We start from the raw sequence: 6,587 nt of genomic DNA, 5'->3' as shown, positions 1-6,587 counted from the left end.
TGAGATATTTGGAGGATAGAGAACCTTACCCTCTACTCCAAACCTTGTTTGAATTACAAACTAGTCAGGAAACTGGGATAGCCATCCAAATACCTGGCCAGGTGCTGGGGGCTGTTGGTTTTGCAGAAATCCTGAAGCCTGGCCCAGAGATGAGGGGCTGTCCACCCAGCCCCAAGGCCTGGAGCTGAGACCTGCCATCCTTTGAATTGCAGATGCCTAGCTCCAGGGGTAGAACTGGGAGGGCCCAGCCTTTCGGACTTTGTGGATGCTTTGTGTTGTTCAGCCCCAGGTAAGCTCTACTCCTGGTGATGAGTTTATAATGCTTTATAATGCGTTGCTGAGGCTTGGTCTCCACCCAACATGCCACCTTTGTCTTTAAAAGCTTGGTGCAAGCTCTGTTCAGAGCTGCAGGTTTTTGTAATTGGTGGGCTTGCAGTCCACTAGCATCCCAATAAAAACTGCTAAATTCTGTAATAGGGAGGTCAGATCTGGACAGTGCCATCATTAACTGTGGAGGGGCATCAGATTGACTCCAGGTCAGATTAGAGCAGAAGCCAACTCCATCTTCACTAAGATCTCCCCCGCCCTATCCAGGGAAGTTCCCCTTCACTGTGATAAGATTGTGTAAACTGCTTGACCACCAGAAGTATGGAAGTTTCAAGGAACATTCAAGGTTAAACCTGTGCCCTCCCATGAGTAGGCGTATCCACCTGCATCAGGTGAGCCCCGCCAAATCCATGCTCTAATTCTAACTAGAATGATAGGTTGGTTCAGATACTATGAGACAGACTGTAACTCCATTGGCCACCTGCGTGTGACCTGGCATACTCTGTAAGTGTTGTAACCTCATTGGCCACCTGCGTGTGGCAGGCTTGACCATGTGGTGTTTGCCTTTATAACCCGACCCTGAGTGTGGCCCGGGGCACGTGGTCCCAGCTCCCGAGTCTGGGCCGTGACCCTGGCCGGTCAGTATACTTTTTACTTCCCCAATAAATCCATCTTTTTACTTGAGACTGTCTCTAAGTGGTGGACTCTTGGAGGGATGGGTGATTCCCTCCACCCCTGGACCCCGTTACATTGTGGTCCCCTCCCTTGGGGGGGTCCCCATTACAAATTCAACCTCTCAAAATGTGTCTTCTCTATTTTCTCAGAAATGGTTTTAAGGTGTATTTTACCTTTAACGATTTAAGGTATATTTTTACCACACAACAAAACTATTCTTTTTTAAAGCATAAGGGGAAAATGTAGAGGAAAATATAAAATTCTAATGGGGGAATAGCCTATTGTTGATGGGTTTATGGTTAGTACTTTTCTTATTTTTTTCTATATTATTCAATTTTTTATTTCAGATTTTTATTTATTTTTGCCTGTCTTGGGGCTTGAACTCTTGGCAGGGGTTCTGTCCATGAGCTCCTTTTGCTCAAGGCTAGTGCTCTACCACTTGAGCCACAAAGGCACTTCCAGCTTTTCTAGTGCTTAATAGGAGATACTGGCTACCTCCCTCTTCTCTAAGGGCACATCCAATCCACCTGGCCACACCTCTCCACCCCTGCCCTAGATAAGGCAGAGCCTAGGTCCTGGGTCTGCACTTCTACTAGACTTTCCTGCCATGGCTAGTTTTAAATAGTAGTCCTTACATCTCGGCCTCCTGAGTAGCTAGGATTATAAGAGTGATCCACAGGCACTTGGCTTATTATCCAAAATTTTTGTGTAGTTCGCTCATTTTTATAGTAAAAACTTCTAGTCCTTCTAGTCTTTTTTTCTTTTTCTCGTGGTACTAGGGATCAAACACAGGCTTTGTTCATGACAGGCAAGGACCCTACCACTGATCTACATTTCCAGCTATCTTTTTTCTTTTTTGCCAGTCCTTGGGTATGAGCTCTGGGCCTTGGCGCTGACCCTGAGCTCTTTTTACTCAAAGCTAGCACTCTACCACTTGAGCCACAGTGCCACTTCCTGCCTTTTCTGTGATTAGTTGGAGATGAGAGTCTTAGGAGCTTTCCTGAGCAAGCAGGCTTCAAGCAGGGATCAGTAGATCTCAGCCTCCTGAGTAGCCAGGATTCCGGGCATGAGCCACGGCACCCATCTCTCTTTTTTTCCAGTCCTGGGACTTTTTCTGCTCAAGGCTAGTGCTCTACCACTTAAGCCACAGCTCCACTTCCAGCTTTTTGTTAACTGGAGATCAGAGTGATACAACTTTCCTGCCTGGGCTGGCATCAAACCGCAATCCTTGATTCTCAGCCTCCTGAGTAGCTAGGATGACCAGTGTGAACCACCAGTACCGAGCCCCCCAGCTCCTGATTTTTTTTTTTCAGGTACAGTATCAGGATGTAGCCCTTGCTGGCCAGGAGCTAACAATACTCCAGCCTCAGCCTCCCAAATGTTGGGACTAGAGGTGAATGCAACAGGTTGATAAAATCAGCCACAGACATTTAATAATGAGAAAGTGTTGCAAGCAAAGGGCCGTGAGCACCCTATCCTGCTATGACCCAGAGCAAGACAGTGATGGAAACCGGACCGTGAAACTGGTTTCTCGATACCAGGGGGCCTGTGCCTTTTGCCAGCAACAGATGCCCAAGGTCCTACTAATGGAGTCTTTATTGACTATCAGACTTGGGAGTATGTGTGGAAATTAAAGTAGCAATCTCTTTGAAGTTAGACACAAGCATAGGAAACAATCATAGGATGAATGGCGTCCTTATCTTAGCAAGTGGAGGCAAGCAGCAAATAACCACAATTTGTATAAGCCTTTACCTAACTCCTAGGTCCAAGGAAGTTTGGATTCTGATTAACTCACATTTCGAGTAGAATCTTGGGTCTCTAACCCTAGGAGCGATGGATCTTTCTCAGGCCACTCCCAGACTTCTGAGAGTCAGAGAATGGCATTCCAGTTCTCTTTTCCAGACATCACGGCTCAGTATTTACAGGTTCCCACAAGAAAGCATTCCGTTTTATACAACTAGAGCCCAACTTATTCCTTCCAGGCAGGAGACAGCAAATAAAAAACTGGTTTCATCTCCCCCTCCTTCCCAAACCTATCCTCCTTTGGGACTAATGATGCATCTTTATCCAATTCTAAGCAGTCTTCCCAGGAGTCTCAAAATCGCAGAACCTTAAGAGAATTCCAGCACAACTGCATTTATTTTTCAGGACCGTCTTAATCCATTATGTAGTCTAGTCATACAATTGGAATGGACTCCCCCCCACCCCAAATCCCACCCCAGCTGGTACTCTACCATTTAAACCACAACTCCATTTCTGGCTTTTTTTTGCTGGTTAACTGAAGATAAATCTCTTGGATTTGTCTGTCCTGGCTGGCTTTGAAACAGAATCCTCAGATGTCAGCCTCTTGAATAGCTAGGATTACAGACATGAGCCTCCAGTTCCTGGCTCTGAACTGTGTGTGTGGGGTTACTGGTGTTGTGCCAAGTCGCGAAACCACCACCAAGAAGACCACTGAGACCCAGACATTCCGAAATGCAAAAGCAAGGCAAGGCTTTATTTAAGCGAGCTGCAACTCTGGCCTCGTCCTACCCACCGACACAGCGGAGGTTAGGAGGGAGCCCCGAGCTGTGATTACACAGGGCTTATAAAGGCAAAGAACAAAGTAACAACAATCAGGTGTTCAAGCAAGCAAGATTAGAACACAGGTACAAATCTGATTGGCTCAGGGTTCAATTCTAAAATGGGGTTCACGTGGTAAAATGGGGCCTGACTTCAAAGTCTGGCACTTCACTGGGACTTGAACTTAGGGCTCAGGCTATGCCTTAGCTTTTTCACTGAAGGCTGGCACTCTACAACTTGAGCCACAGCTCCGCTTCTGGCTTTTTAGTGATTAATTGGAGATAAGAGGCTAGTGGACTTTTTGCCCAGCCTAGTTTTTAACCAAAATCCTCAGATCTCAGACTCCTGAGTAGCCAGAATTACATGCATACATCACCAGTATCTGGGTCTAAACAAACTTTTGATCTACCCTTTCCCTCCATTTCTCATTTAGCCATATAATTCTATTAATTAGAGCTCCAAAATGTCTCTGATATTCATGTTATCTGTCCTTTCAGCCTTATTCAGAAAGCCTGGTATAGGCCTTTCTGCTGGTCTATGTGGGCAGAAGCTCTTTGTTGGTCTCCTGCTTCTTCTATTATGCTCCATTATGGCTGGTGGGGGCTTCTAAAGCAGACCCGCACTGGTTTCTGTTATCTGTAGAAACAGTGCCAGTGGCTCATGCTTGTAATCCTAGCTACTCAACAGGCTGAGACCTGCTCCTCAGATCCCAGCCTCCTGAGTATCTAGGATTTCACACGTGAGCCATCAACGATCAGCCAAAAACAGGTTTTTTTCTAATAAAATATTTCTAAGATGGGCACTGGAGCTGTGTCTATAATACTAGATCCTTGAGAGTCTGAGATCTGAGGATCATGGTATGAAGCCAGCCTGGGCAGGAAACTCTGTGAGACTCTTATCTCCAATAAACTACCAAAAAGCTAGAAATGGAGCTGTGGCTCAAGTGATAGAGCTCTAGCATTAAGGGAAAAAAAAAAAAACAAAGAACTCAGGAATGGTGTCCAGGCCCTGAGTTCAAGCCCTAGGACTGGAAGAAAAAAATTCTGAAACTGCTAGGTGCCAGTGACTCAATCTTGTAATCCTAACTACTCAGGAGGCTGACATCTGAAGATTATGGCTCAAAGCCAGCCTGGGCAGGAAAGTGTGAGACTCTTATCTCCAATTAATCATCAAAACCCAGAAGTGGAGGAATGGCTCTATTGGCCCTGAATTCCAGCTCAGGACTAGGGGGAAAAAAGTTCTAAAACTATACCAGAACAGAATTACTCAGTTGACAAAGCTCTTGTGTGTGTTTGTGTGTGTGCACGTGCATGCTTGCTGATATTAGGGCTTGAATTCATGGTGTAAGTGCTGTTCCTTAGCTTTTTCTCTTAAGGCTGGTGCTCTACCATTTGAGCCACAGCTTAACTTCCAGCTTTTTGGTGGTTACTTAAAGGCAAGAGTCTCAGTGACTTTCCTGCCCCAGGCTGGCTTTGAACCATGAACCTCCAATCTCAGACTTGTGAGCAAACCTCTTTCTCAGAAGAAAAGAAAACATTACAGGTATTCTGTAACGTTACCTTCTCAGAAAAACATGAAGTAATGACTACGATTGTCAGTAAAATACGTCACTCAAAGCCATTGAAACTCTTTTTCTAAAATTCTTTCTTTATATAGGGATAGTCACTTAAAGTTTTAAAAGTTTATTATTTTAAGTTTTATTATTTTAAGTAGTTTATGAACACAATGCATCTTGATCAGTGTCACCCCTTTCACCCTTCTCACCCACCCATTCCAACCCACCCCTTATCTTGGTCTGAAAAGTCTTTAGAAGAGTAGCTAGAGAGTTTTCAAGAAAATCTGAATTCTAAGCTTGGTGAATAGATGCCACCACAAGAAGAAAAGAAAGGAGCATAAATGTCACTTAAATACGCTACAGTACAATCAATAATATTTGACTCAATACTCAAGAGAGATATTTATATGTGAATAGAAGAGGTGCACTCAACATGTAAATTACAAAAGAAGAGCCATGAAAGATTCTCCAATAGATTTCAGGAGAGTCCTGGTCCAGGATTATTAATAGTACAGGAGTCTTTTGGAAAAGACAGGGTAAATGCAGACAGAATGTTCCCTATAACTATGGTACTCACCATGGAATAGGAACTCCTCGTTCTTTTGTTTTGATTTCAAGACTCCTTTGCAGTATTTTCTGTCTTTCTCTGTGTCTCTCGAACTAGGGTTTGAACTAACACTTGAGTCAAATGACCAAATGTTGTTGCTTTTGTTACTTTTCAAATAGGATCTCACTCCTTGCCTCCTCGGGCAGAACTGGATTATGATCTTCCTATGGCATTTCCCACATAACTGGGAAAAACAGGAACTACTACAGTTTGAGAGAGTTGCACAAACTTTTTGCCCTGCCTAGCCTCAAGTCTCTTGAGTAGCTAGGATTAGGCATGAGCTGCTGTGCCCAGCGACATTTATATTTTCTTATAGAAAAAATGAACCAGTCAACATAGAAGTTCTGCTGCTTAGCTGGACGCCAGTGGCTCATGCCTGTAGTCCTAGATACTCAGGAGACTGAGATCACAGTTCAAAGCCAGCCCAGGCAGGAAAGACTGTGAGACCCTTATCTCCAATGAACCACCAGAAAACTGGAAGTGGTACTGTGGCTCAAGTGGTAGAGCACTAGCCTTGAGCTGAAGAGCTCAGGGCCAGCATCAAGGCCCAGACCCAGAGTTCAAACCCCATGATTGACCACAAAAGAAGTTCTGATGCTTTAGCCATTTCACTTCATTTAAATAAATGAATATCGCCTCTGTTTTGTCAATCTGTTGTGGGTCTGGTAATCTTAAGTCAGGTATATCTTTGTTCAGTATTAAATTGACATTCATGGTGAACTGAGTATTTACTATCACCACTGGTACCCTTGGGTGGTATCAGACATCATTCCAGAAGTTCATTCAAATGAAGACCAGACATTAATAAAGCAATTAATACTATAAACGAATGCCTATTATAATCTATGAATGTGCCAAATG

The sequence above is a fragment of the Perognathus longimembris genome, chromosome 17 (genome assembly GCF_023159225.1).
Source record: "Perognathus longimembris pacificus isolate PPM17 chromosome 17, ASM2315922v1, whole genome shotgun sequence".
In the NCBI taxonomy this organism is placed as follows: Eukaryota; Metazoa; Chordata; class Mammalia; order Rodentia; family Heteromyidae; genus Perognathus; species Perognathus longimembris.
Note: the sequence above shows the minus strand (reverse complement) of the source record.